We start from the raw sequence: 12402 nt of genomic DNA, 5'->3' as shown, positions 1-12402 counted from the left end.
TTGTCTCTTCAAGAATATCATAAAATGGAATCACAAAGTATGTAACTTTTTGAGACTTGCTTCTTTCACCCAGCAAATCTCAATGTTTTGAGATTCAGCCGAGTGATTAGTTATGGCACGTTGAAGAGTTTGTTCCTTCTTACTGCTAAGCATTCCATTGCATGGACGTTCCCCAGTTTGTTTATCCTTTTACCCTTTAAAAGGCATGTGGGTTATTTCCAAGCTTTGATGGTGTGAATAGAGCTGCTGTAAACATTCACACACAGGTTTTGTGTGAACATGTTTTCATTTCTCGGGGAAAATAATCAGGAGGGAGATTGCTGGGTCATATGGTAAGTGTATGTTTAACTTTATAAAAATAACTGCCAAGCTGTCTTTCCAGAATGACTCTACCATTTTGTACTCCCATCAGCAATCTATGAGAGATCCAGTTTCTCCTCATCTTTGCCAGCATTTGGTATGTTCACTGTTTTTTATTTTTGCCATTCATGATGGTATCTCATCATGGTTTAGTTTGCCCTTCCCTAATGGCTATCCTTATAACCTCTTTAGCGAAATAATTGTTCAACTCCTTTGCCCATTTTTTTCTTTGTCCATTTATTGAGGGTTTTTTTTTTTCTTTTTGTTGAACTTTGAGTGTTCTTTATATATTCTGGATACAAGACCTTTGTCTGATATATGGCTTGTAAATATTTTATCCGTCTGCCACTTGTCTTTTCATTTTCTTAACATTGTATTTCAAGCATGAAACTTTTTATTTTTTTGACGAACTGCAATTTGTCACCTTTTAAATTTTACAGATCATGCTTATGGAATATCATGTCTAAAAACTCTTTACCTAATCCTAGGTCATGACATTTTTACTTGATTTCTTCCAGAAGTTTTATAGTTGTAGAGTTTACATTTAAGTCCATTTTTAATTTTTGTTTAATTGTGAGATTTAAATTGAGGTACTTTTTTTTTTTATAAAGATGACCTACTTTTCCAATATCATTTGCTGAAAGAGCTACACTTTCTCCACCGAATTGCTTCTGCCCCTTTGTCAAAAAGGAAATAGCCATATTTGTGTGGGTCTATTCCTGGGTTCTATTCTGTTTCTTTGACCTAAGTGTAGCTCTTCAACAATTCTGCTCTCTTCTTATTACTGTAGCTTAAAGTCTTAAAACTGGATACTGTGATTCCTCTAACTTTATTCTTCTTCAAAAGTGTTTTAGCTTCTAATTCCTCCACCATCCATATAAATTTTAGAATCAGCTTGTCTAAATCTCCAAAAAATTCTGCTTGGATTTGGACTGATATTACATTAAGTCTATAGATCAGTTTGGGGAGAATTGGCATCTTTACTCTGTCCTCCAATTAATGAACACAGTATGTCTCCATTTTTTTTGGTCTTTGATTTCTTTTATGGACATTTTGTAGGTTTCAGCATCTAGCTTCTAAACATTTTTTTAGACTTTTACCTAAATATTGAAATTATTTTAAACAGTATATGTTTTGTTTTAGTGCCGGTTTTTTCCTTTCTAAAATTGTCATGAAATACATGAAACATAAATTTTACCACTTTAATCATTTTTTAAATTTATTTATTTATTATTTATATCTTGAATAAATATACACAAATATATATTAGGAGAGTTGAGTCAAACTTATTCATAGATTCTACCTTTTAAAAATTTATGTTTAGTTTTTGTTTGTTGTGGTTTTGTTTTGCTTTTTTAATATTTAATGGATTTACGTTTGTACATGGTGGGGATAGAGGGGTTGCTGATTCAACTAGCTAATTTTTATTGGAGTTCTAAATGAAATGATAATAATAAACTAATTGTTTTCCTATACTGTCTAAAACTCTTTCACTTACTCTTTAATTGTACAACTCTTTCATTTATTCTTTTTTTTAAAATTCTCATTGAAGTATAGTTGATTTACAGTGTTGTATTAGTTTGCGGTGTACAGCAAAGTCATTCAGTTATGCATATACATATATCCATTCTTTTTCAGATTCTTTTCCCACATAGGTTATGACAGAATATTGAGTAGAGTTCCCTGTGCTACACAGTAGGTCCTTATTGATTATCTATTTTATACATAGTAGTATGTATATGCTAATCCCAAACTCCTAATTTATCCCTCCCCACCTTTCCCCTTTGGTAACCATAAGTTTGTTTTCTATGCCTGTGAGTCTGTTTCTGTTTTGTAAATAAGTTAATTTGTATCATTTTTTTACATTCTACATATAAGTGGTATCATACGGTATTTGTATTTGTCTGAAAGGTGCATTTACTTTGCTTAGTATGATAATCTCTAGGTCCATCCATGTTGCTGCAAGTGGCATTATTTCATTCTTTTTTATGGCTGAGTAATATTCCATTGTGTGTGTGTGTGTGTGTGTGTGTGTGTGTGTGTGTGTGTATACACACACACACACACACACTACATCCTCTTTATCTGTCAATGGACACATAGTTTGCTTCCATGTCTTGGCTATTGTGAACAGTGCTGCAATGAACATTGGGGTGCATGTATCTTTTCAAATTAGAGCTTTTGTCTTTTCCAGATAATATGCCCAGGAGTTGGACTGCTGGATCATATGATAACTCTATTTTTAGTTTTTTAAGGAACTGCCGTACTGGTCTCCACAGTGGCTGCACCAGCTTACATTCCCACCAACAGTGCAGGAGGGTTGCCATTTCTCCACATCCCCTACAGCATTTATTATTTGTAGCCTTCTTGATGATGACCAGTCTGAGGTGCTACTTCATCGTAGTTTTGATTTGCATTTCTCTAATAATTAGCAATGTTGAGCATCTTTTCATGTGCCCATTTAGGTCTTTTCATGTGTATTTAGGTCTTCTGCCCATTTTTTTGATTGGATTGATTTTTTTTTTTTGATATTGAGTTGTATGAACTGTTTGTATATTTTGGAAATTAAGCCCTTGTTGGTTGCAGCATTCGCAAATATTTTCTCCTAGCCCATAGGTTGTCTTTTCATTTTGTTAATCATTTCCTTTCCTGTGCAAAAACTTGTAGGTTTGATTAGGTCCCATTTGTTTATTTTTGCCTTTATTTCTTTTGCCTTGGGAGACTGACCTAAGAAAACATTGCTTTAATTTACATCAGAGAATGTTTTGCCTATGTTCTCTTCTAGGAGTTTTATGGTGTCAGGTCTTTTATTTAAGTCTTTAAGCCATTTTGAGTTTATTTTTGTGTATGGTGTGAGAAGTGTTATAATTTAATTGATTTACATGTAGCCATCCAGCTTTCTCAACTCCACTTGCTGTAGAGACTGTCTTTTCTCCATTGTATAGTCTTGCTCCCTTTGTTGAAGATTAATTGACTATAGGTGTGTGGGTTTATTTCTGGGCTCTCTATTCTGTTCCAATGATCCATATGTTTGTTTTTGTGCCAATACCACACCATTTTGATTACCGTAGCTTTGTAGTATTGTCTGAAGTCTGGGGGGGTTATGCCTCCAGCTTTGTCCTTTTTCCTCAGGATTGCTTTGGCAATTCTGGTTCTTTTATGTTTCCATATAAATTTTGGGATTCTTTGTTCTAGTTTTGTGAAAAATGTCATGGGTAATTTGATAGGGATCTTATTAATTCTGTAGGTTGCTTTGAGTAGTAGGGCCATTTTAACAATGTTAATTCTTCCAATCTAAGAGCATGGAATATCTTTCCATTTCTTTCAGTTGTCTTTAATTTCTTTTATCAATGTTTTGTAGTTCTCAGCTTATAAGTCTTTCACCTTCTTGGTCAGGTTTATTTCTAATGTTTTTTTTTTTTTTTTGGATACCATTTTTAAAAGGATTTTTTTTTTACTTTCTCTTTCTTATATTTCACTGTTAGTGTAAAGAAATGCAACAAATTTCTGTATGTCAATCTTGTGTCCTTCTACCTTGTTGAATTCGTTTATCAGTTCTAATAGTTTTTGTGTGGAGTCTTTAAGGTTTTCTATATGTAGTATCATGTCATCTGCCTATGACAATTTTACCTCTTCCCTTCCAATTTGGATACCTTTTATTTCTTTTTCTTGTCTGATTGCTGTGGCTAGGACTTCCAATACTATGTTGAGTGGGCATTTTTGTCTTGTTCCAGATTTTAGCAGGAAGGCTTTCTGCTTTTCACCGTTGAGTTTTATGTTGGTTGTGGGTTTGTCCTAAATAGCTTTTATTATGTTGACATATGTATTCTCTATACCTACTTTAGTGAGAGTTTTTATTGTGAATAGATGTTGAATTTATCAGATGCTTTTTCTGCATGTATGGAGATGATCATGTGGTTTTTGTCTTCTCTTTTGTTGATGTGGTGTATTGCATTGATTGATTTGCTTATGTTGACACATCCTTGTGAACCTGGCATGAATCTAACCTGATCATGGTGTATGATCCTTTTTATGTATTATTGGATTCGATTTGCTAATATTTTGTTGAGGACCTTTGCATCTATATTCATCAAAGCTATTGGCCTATAAATTTCTTTTTTGTAGTGTTTTTGTCTGGTTTTGGTATCAGGTTGATGGTGACTTCCTAGAATTACTTTGGGGAGGGTTCGGTCTTCTTCAATCTTTTGGAAGAGTTTGAGAAGGATTGGTATAAGTTCTTCTTTGTATGTTTGGTAGAATTCCCCAGTAAAACCATGCAGTCCTGGACTTTGGTCTGCAGGGAGTTTTTTTAATTACAGATTCTATTTCATTTCTAGTGATTGGTCTGTTCAAATAATCTATTTCTTCTTGATTCACTTTTGGTGGGCTGTATGTTTATAGAAACTTGTCCATCTCTTCTATGTTGTCCAATTTGTTGGTGTGTAATTGTTCATAGTATTCTCTTATTTTTTTTGTAGTTCTGCAGTATCATTTGTTATTTCTCCTCTTTCATTTCTTATTTTGTTTATTTGGGTCCTCTCTTTTTTCTTCTTGGTGAGCCTCACCAGAGGTTTGTCAATTTTGTTTATCTTTCAAAAAACCAGCTTTTGGTTTTATTGATTTGTTTCTATCATTTTCCAAAACTATTATATTTATTTCTTCTCTGATCTTTATTATTTCCTTCCTTCTGCTGATTTTAGGTTTTGTTTGTTCTTCTTTTTCTAATTCTTTTATGTGGTAGGTTAGGTTGTTTATTTGAGATTTTTCTTGTTTTCTGAGGAAGGCCTGTATCACTATGAATGTCCCTCTTAGGACTGCTTTTGCTGTGTTCCATAGATTTTGTATGTTTGTGTTTTCATTGTCATTTGTCTCAAGAAATTTTTAAATTTCTTCTTTGATTTCACCATTGACCCATTGTTTCATTTTAACCATTTTAAAGTGTATAGTTCAGTGGCATCAAGTACATCCACAGTGTTATACAACCATCAGCACTCTCTATTTCCAGAATTTTTATTACCCCCAAAGTAAATAGTATTGTTTTTTATAGTTCAGTTTCCAACTGTATATTGCTACTATATAGAAATAGGACACGTGTGTGTATACTTTGTATCTTGTGACCTTCCAAAATTCACTTATTAGTTCTATGAGTTTTATTACAGATTCCTTGGGATTTTCTACATAGACAATCATGCAGTCTAAAAAGAAAGATAGTTTTATTGATTCCTTTCCATCCACTGAGTTTTTAAATTTAGATTATTTTACTTTTCATTTTTTAAATTCCCACTTCGTTCTACTTTATATTTTCTGATATGTTCTATTTAATATTTCTTTCAAGAATGTTTGCAATTACTTATTTGAGCACTTTTATAATAGCTGCTTTAAAGTCTTTTGTCAAATAATTCCAGGATCTATGTCATCTTATTGTTGTCATTTGTTGATTATGAGTTGAGATTTACTTGGTTCTTTGTAGGCCAAGTAATTTGGGTTGTTTGTATCCTGGATATTTTGCATATTACTTTATGAGACTCAGATTTGTTTAAATCATATGAAGAACATTAATTCTGTTTTAACAGATAACCAACCTAGTTAAGTTCAGGCTGCAAATTCCAACCTTCTTTTTGTGGTCTGTGAGTGAAACATCAGTTCAGTTTTCAAAGCTTTTGCAGTGAGCACTGATTGAATCTGTCCTATTCGTGCACCATTCATATCAGTGTGGGACCTGGGCAGAGTCTATGCTTTAACTTAGTTCTCAAAGTCTTTGGTATGCTAATTAGGACCAAACCCATACATAAGCATGTCAGGATTGAGCCTAAGGGTTCATAAACAATATGTTCCCTCTTCACTGTCTCTCTGATGTTTTCCAGTTCACTAGTCTCCCCTTCTGGTCCCTTAGCCAGAAACTCTCCACTTCCACAACTGCATCATGTCTGGGGTCATGTGGTAGGAGGAGTGGGAGTGGGGGTCAGGGGAACTATGTATTTGGTTCCACCTCTTAGAGCTGCAGCCCCACTGAGCAGAAAGTTGCCTCTCCTTGTAAATCTTGAAGTTCTTCTCAAGCCAGACCTAGAGTGCTTCTCTTGATCGCTCTCTGTCTGCACCATAGTGCTTACTTCCACAGTTCCAGCTACCTCAAGTTCAGGTTGGGGAATACTGAGGGGAAATGAAACTGTAAACTCACCAACAAGTCCAGCACTACTTTGAATTCTAACATTTTTGCCTGATCTGCCTGCTAGTATATACTTCATTTTTAAGGTCTTCAAACATCTGAGAGAGGCACATTGTCTAGGTTTTATAGTTGCATTCAGTGAGAGAAAGTGTGGCATGCACTTACTCCATCACACCTGGAACCAGAACTTCTAGCTATTTTTTTTGCATGACATAATTTTTTTTTAACCCAACCAATTTTGTTTCAAAGAAGAACTGTCAATAAGGCATCATTATTGAATCAGAATAATAAATTACTAGATCCAACTGGAAGAAAAAAATTACTAGATCTATAATCTCTCCATGCCTCAGCTTTCTCTTGTAAAGTGGGGATAATAATAATTCTCACTTTACAGAGTTGTTATAAGGTTTAGATGAGGTAATGTATGTGTATCTCTTAGAACTGTGCCTTAAATATAGTATCATACAGGCACTTGGTATCATCACCATACAGCATTAATCAAAAAGATATTAATCATTTTTGTAAGATGAGATCTATTTTTGATATTTCAAATATATATGCAATGAGAGGTAAAAAGACAAATTTTAAGTAATTATATAGATTGTAGGAAAAATGTACAACAAACAAAATATCAATTTTGTACTTACGTGTGAAGGTTAAGCATGTAAAATTTATATGTGAAAGTTAAACAACTGAAACACAAATGAAAATTTGGAGTTTTTCCTTTACTATAGTTGCCGATTTATAAAAACAAACCATGATTTTCCTTGAAACTTACTGCATATGTGAGTTTTCTTATTAGATGAATATATAACTTACTGTTTCTCTGAAGAACAATTTAGCAAGAATCCAAAAGTCACTCAATTCTAAATGCTGAAAATATTAGGATTCCCTATAACCTCTCCCCTGATTTGGGAAAGCACTAACAGACTTACTTTTCAAATCTACAACAGTTATATATGTTCAGTTGCATTTCCCTAAAAATGTTCCGTCCGTCTATCATGTGGGTGTCGCTCTCCCTTCTGCTGATGCCCACTTTGTACCTAGGCACGGTCACAGTGATAGTTCTCTCTCCTGTCGCTCTGTCTGCTGCTCTCACGCGTTCCTGGGCATTGGTCTCAGGTCATCTACAGGGCACCGATTCGCTAACCCATAAAGTCTCCAAATTGTGCCTATAGTATGTACAGTCTTGGTGGAAAAAATGACTGGTAATGGGAAAAATTCACAGACACAGTGTGTATTTTGGAGTCTGAATGGAATGCTTGCTGCCTGTTGAAATTTTAAAATGATACTAAGTGCCTTACTGACTTGGACTCCACTTAGCCATAGCTTGGTCTGCCCGAGCATTTCTCTCTGCTCATCAGATTGCAAATGAGGAATCCGTCCAATCTTTCCATCAGGAGCCTTCTCTTTACCTTGTAATTGTACAACGAGTCAAAATTCTGGCTTACTTCTCTTCTACTGAGAGGAACAGTTCCAAGACACATTTTAGTTTTAATACAAATGTCCCAAATAATACAAACATGCAGATTCTGCCTGGTCTGATTAATTATGGTAGAGGATGGTCAGATTTCCTCATTTGCAAAGCTGCAACATAGCAAACTACCCAGAGACCGGAACTGGTTTCCTCTGTGGCTTCTGAGTTTTAGATTTTGCTCTGAAATAACATCTTTTGTTGGCCTGTATTTGAGAAAGATGAAAGGGAAGTTCTCCCATGAGAAAGTTGCTGTAAATGATCACATTTAAATGAGATTAAAACAAACAAAGAACAGCCACAAGAGGCAGTATTTAACATCAAGGAAGAAAAAACATCAGACCAAGAAACATAGATTTTCAAGATAATAGAACTACCTTTCATAGACTGTATCTTTGATAATTCACGTGGCAACCTTTTTAGTATGAGAGCAGATGATCTTGGGAATCGGTGTGTTCTCTTGCCACATCATTGGCATGGAGAATAAAGCTGAACTGTGTTGAATTCTGTGTCTGCCTTTGTTTGGTGGAATGTCTTTCCAGTCATGTTTAGTGTAATCTGAACACAGGAACAGGGACCATTGAGAAGATTAAATCTCTGTGGCCACAGGTCACAGAATGAGGTGTGGATTCTGTTGGGTCTAAAATTTCAACATACTGGTCCTAACTGTGTAATTTTGCTTTGTCAACACCCTTTACCCTGAGCACCATCTACACTTAACATTTCTGAACCTTTGCCTTTCCTTGCTGTCTCGAGACTGAAATACGTAGCTTAGTTCTTTCAGCCTAGGACTAGGGATGTAGATCAGTGAAAAAGGCTACAAGTCGTCTAGGACGTACACGTGTCGTGGGTTATGTATGAACTCCCGTTTCAGCTGTTGTATTAGTCAGGCTAGGCTAAACCGTTCCTTGGCAACACAGCAACCCCTGAATCTCAGTGGATCAACACAACCAAGGTTTACTTTTTGCTCATGCAAAATCAAATAGGCAAAGAGAAGAGAGATCAAGAGGTCAAGCAGAGGATTTTCACTGTTGCAAACCCAGAAGTGACACGCATCTCTTCCACTCACACAAGCTGAGGCTAATCACATGGTACCTCCTACCTGCCAAGGAGCTGAATGTGGCATCTTCCACATGCCCAGGAAGGAGGAGAAAACAGGGTAGAGAAGCTTTCAACACAAATGTTCCTTCTGCTGACAATGTATGTAATACCACATACGTCTATCATGTACAATGTATATAATATCATATACATCTACAATGTATGATATATATACATCTACAATGTGCAATGTACATAATATCACATACATCTACAATGTACTGTATAATATCACATACATCTGTAATATATAATGTATATAATATCACATGCACCTACAGTGTACAATGTGTATATTACATACACCTAAAATGTATAATGTATGTAATATTCTTGCTTTCTAAATTATTTAGTTCAAAAGTCCCTCAAGCCTAGAACTGCAGATATATCAGGATTGAAAATTGTTTGCATTATTAGATGTTATTAAGGGGAAAATTTATGATCATGATTCCTGTTTGAGAATAGGCCTTTTAAAGATCCTATTTCTATAAAATAGGTTTAGATTCATTTAATCAGCTCACAGGTATTATTAAAACCAAATTTACCAAAAATATGAATTCCCCAGACTACATTTGGCAAATGCCCAGGTGAAGATTCCTCACTGCATTTTTCAGTGTAAAGAGAAGTTGAGGAGATGGGAGGAAGCAAATGGAGGCACATGGGGCAGAGGAGTTGGCTCCATGCAAGACGATTACAGAGCTCTGGAGACACAACTTCTTTGCTCCTTTCCTTCCTCCCTTCATCCCTTTCTCCCTCCCTTCCTTCAACAAATATTATTCAGTCTCTGTCACATGCCACAAACTCTGCCAGGCACCAAGGAGATAATCATCAATGAGTAGTCACTGTTCCTGGATGAGTTAGGGTAACACTGGGTGCTTGACAGATAAATCCCCAAATCCTAGTGGCTCAACACAATGTTTACTTTTAATTCATGTACAATCCAAAATGTATGTGCAGGGCAGGGGGAGGCTGTTATCAGTCATATGATTCACATGGCTCCACAAATAGTACATGAAGCTTCCAAGATGTGTGACTGCAACAAGCCAGCAGAAGGGGGAAGAGTGTGGATGTTTCCAGATGGGAGATTTCCACAGGCCTGGCCCAGCGGGGCTGTACACCACTCCATGTCCCAGTGCAGGTGGGAGGGTCAGAGTGGAAGAGACTTAATGGACCAGAGAGACACAACTGAAGGAGTCCACTTTTAGCTTAGGGAAACAAAAATAAAAATTTTATTCATTAGTCCAACAAAAACTCGTTTGCCTTATTTTCTTTTTTCTTTTCTTTTCTTTTCTTTTCTTTTCTTTCCCTCCCTCCCTTCCTTCCTCCTTCCTCCCTCCATTCCTTCCTTCCTTCCTTCCTTCCTCCTTCCTTCCTTTCTTCCTCCTCCCTCCCTCCCTCCCTTCCTTCCTCCTTCCTTTCTTTCTTTCTCCCTTTCTTCCTTCCTTCCTTTCTTTCTCCTTCCTTCCTTCTTCCTTCCTTCCTCCTTCCTTCCTTCCTCCTTCCCTTCCTCCTTCCTCCCTCCCTCCCTTCCTTCCTTCTTTCTTTCTCCCTTTCTTCCTTCCTTCCTTTCCTTCTTTCCTTCCTTCTTTCTTTTTCTTTCTTTCTTTCTTTCTTCCCTTCCTTTCTTCTCCTTTCCTCCTTCCCTCCCTCCCTCCCTCTCTCTCTTTCTCTTTCTTTCTTTCTTTTCTTCTTTCTTTCTTTCTTTCTTTCTTTCTTTCTTTCTTTCTTTCTTTCTCTCTTTCTTTCTTTCCCTCCTTCCTTCCTTCCTTCCTTCCTTCCTTTCCCTTTCTTCTTTTCCAGGCAATACTCTAGGTACAGGGGCTACTACAGTGAACAAAACAGACAAAAATCTTTCCACTGTTCCTAACCTCAAATTCTATTTTTAGGTCTTATACTCTTAAGAAAATCTTGTATATGTAAGCAAGGAACCATGTACAAAATGTTTATTACATTATTGTTTGTAAAAGAAAAAAAAAGGAAACAAATGTCCATTGATGGGAAAAAATGGATAAATTATAATGTGTTTATTTAACAGAATAATACTACAAAGCAGATAAACTGAAAAACTTTGAGCTACAACTATCAACATCTCAAAAACAATTTCAAAAAATCTCAAAATCAAGTCTGAAAAACGATCTCAAAAAATTTTCAAAAACAAAATACTGTGTGAAAAAAGCAAATTGCAGTTGATTAGTAATAGACCCAGGTTACATTTAAAAAAGTTTTAAAACCCTGAAAAACAATACCACATGCTCTTTATGGATGTGAATTTATATTAAAAGTTAAAAACACGCATGAGCAGGATGAACACAGAATTCAGGATAGTGGCTGTTACTCCGAGGAGGAAGCAACAGAGAGAAATGGATGAGGAAGAGATACACAGAGGGCCTTAGGTGTATCTATAAATTATGATCTCCCTTAGAAAAATCTGAAGCAAATATGACATAACGTTTCGATTGGATAAAGCCGGAGGTAAGCATGTGTGTGTTCAGCATGTCGTTCTCTAGTTTGTTTTTACATTGGAACTGTTTTTGGTACCCTTTTAACTAGACTCATTTCCTCCTAGCCTCTTCCCAAATTGCCCCGTCCCCAAACATCCTACGCATCTCCTGATTAGTGTCTCAACTACTGGTCCTGACCAGGGGAGATATTTTCCCTTCTTGCCCTTAGGTGATGCATCTGAGGCAGTGCAGGGAGGCCACTAGTGGGAAGGAGAGAGGGAATTTGGCTTCCAAGTGGGGAGAAGGGGGTAGGTGGGAACAGGGTCAGGCAGCTTACCTCCCCTGTCTGGCTGCAAAAAGGTCATCCAGAATCCAGCACCCTGGGTGCTTCTATAACTCTTCTAATGGGAGGGACCCCACTAATTTTATTATTTTCAAAGGATTCAACAAATTGTGGCTTTAAGGGTTCCTGTCACCAGTCTGTTCTCCTTGGAATATCTATCTTTTCTCTGGGCAGGTGCCAAACCACCGCAGTCACCTTGACTGCAAGTAAACTCTTGTATCAGCAAAGTGAGTCTGGCTCCTTGATCTCTATTACATAACCGTGCTCGCCACCAGAGTGACCTTGTTCTCCTTGAGCCTAGGACAACACAAGCACAAGCCGGGTGATCCGAGGTAACTTTGTGGGCAGACACCAGTTTACCAGCTCCAGCTCCAGACATGTAGCCCTAGACTAGATCAGCCAAGATGATCTTGGTCCAAGCTGCTTCTTAGTAAAATGGTTTCATCATGGGGTATGTTCTCTCTTGATTGTGCTTTGGGTGTTTTCCATTTTACTGTACATCTCTTTATATCCTCAC

Source organism: Lagenorhynchus albirostris, chromosome 21 (assembly GCF_949774975.1).
Source record: "Lagenorhynchus albirostris chromosome 21, mLagAlb1.1, whole genome shotgun sequence".
Classification (NCBI taxonomy): Eukaryota; Metazoa; Chordata; class Mammalia; order Artiodactyla; family Delphinidae; genus Lagenorhynchus; species Lagenorhynchus albirostris.
This window is presented reverse-complemented; position numbering follows the sequence as displayed.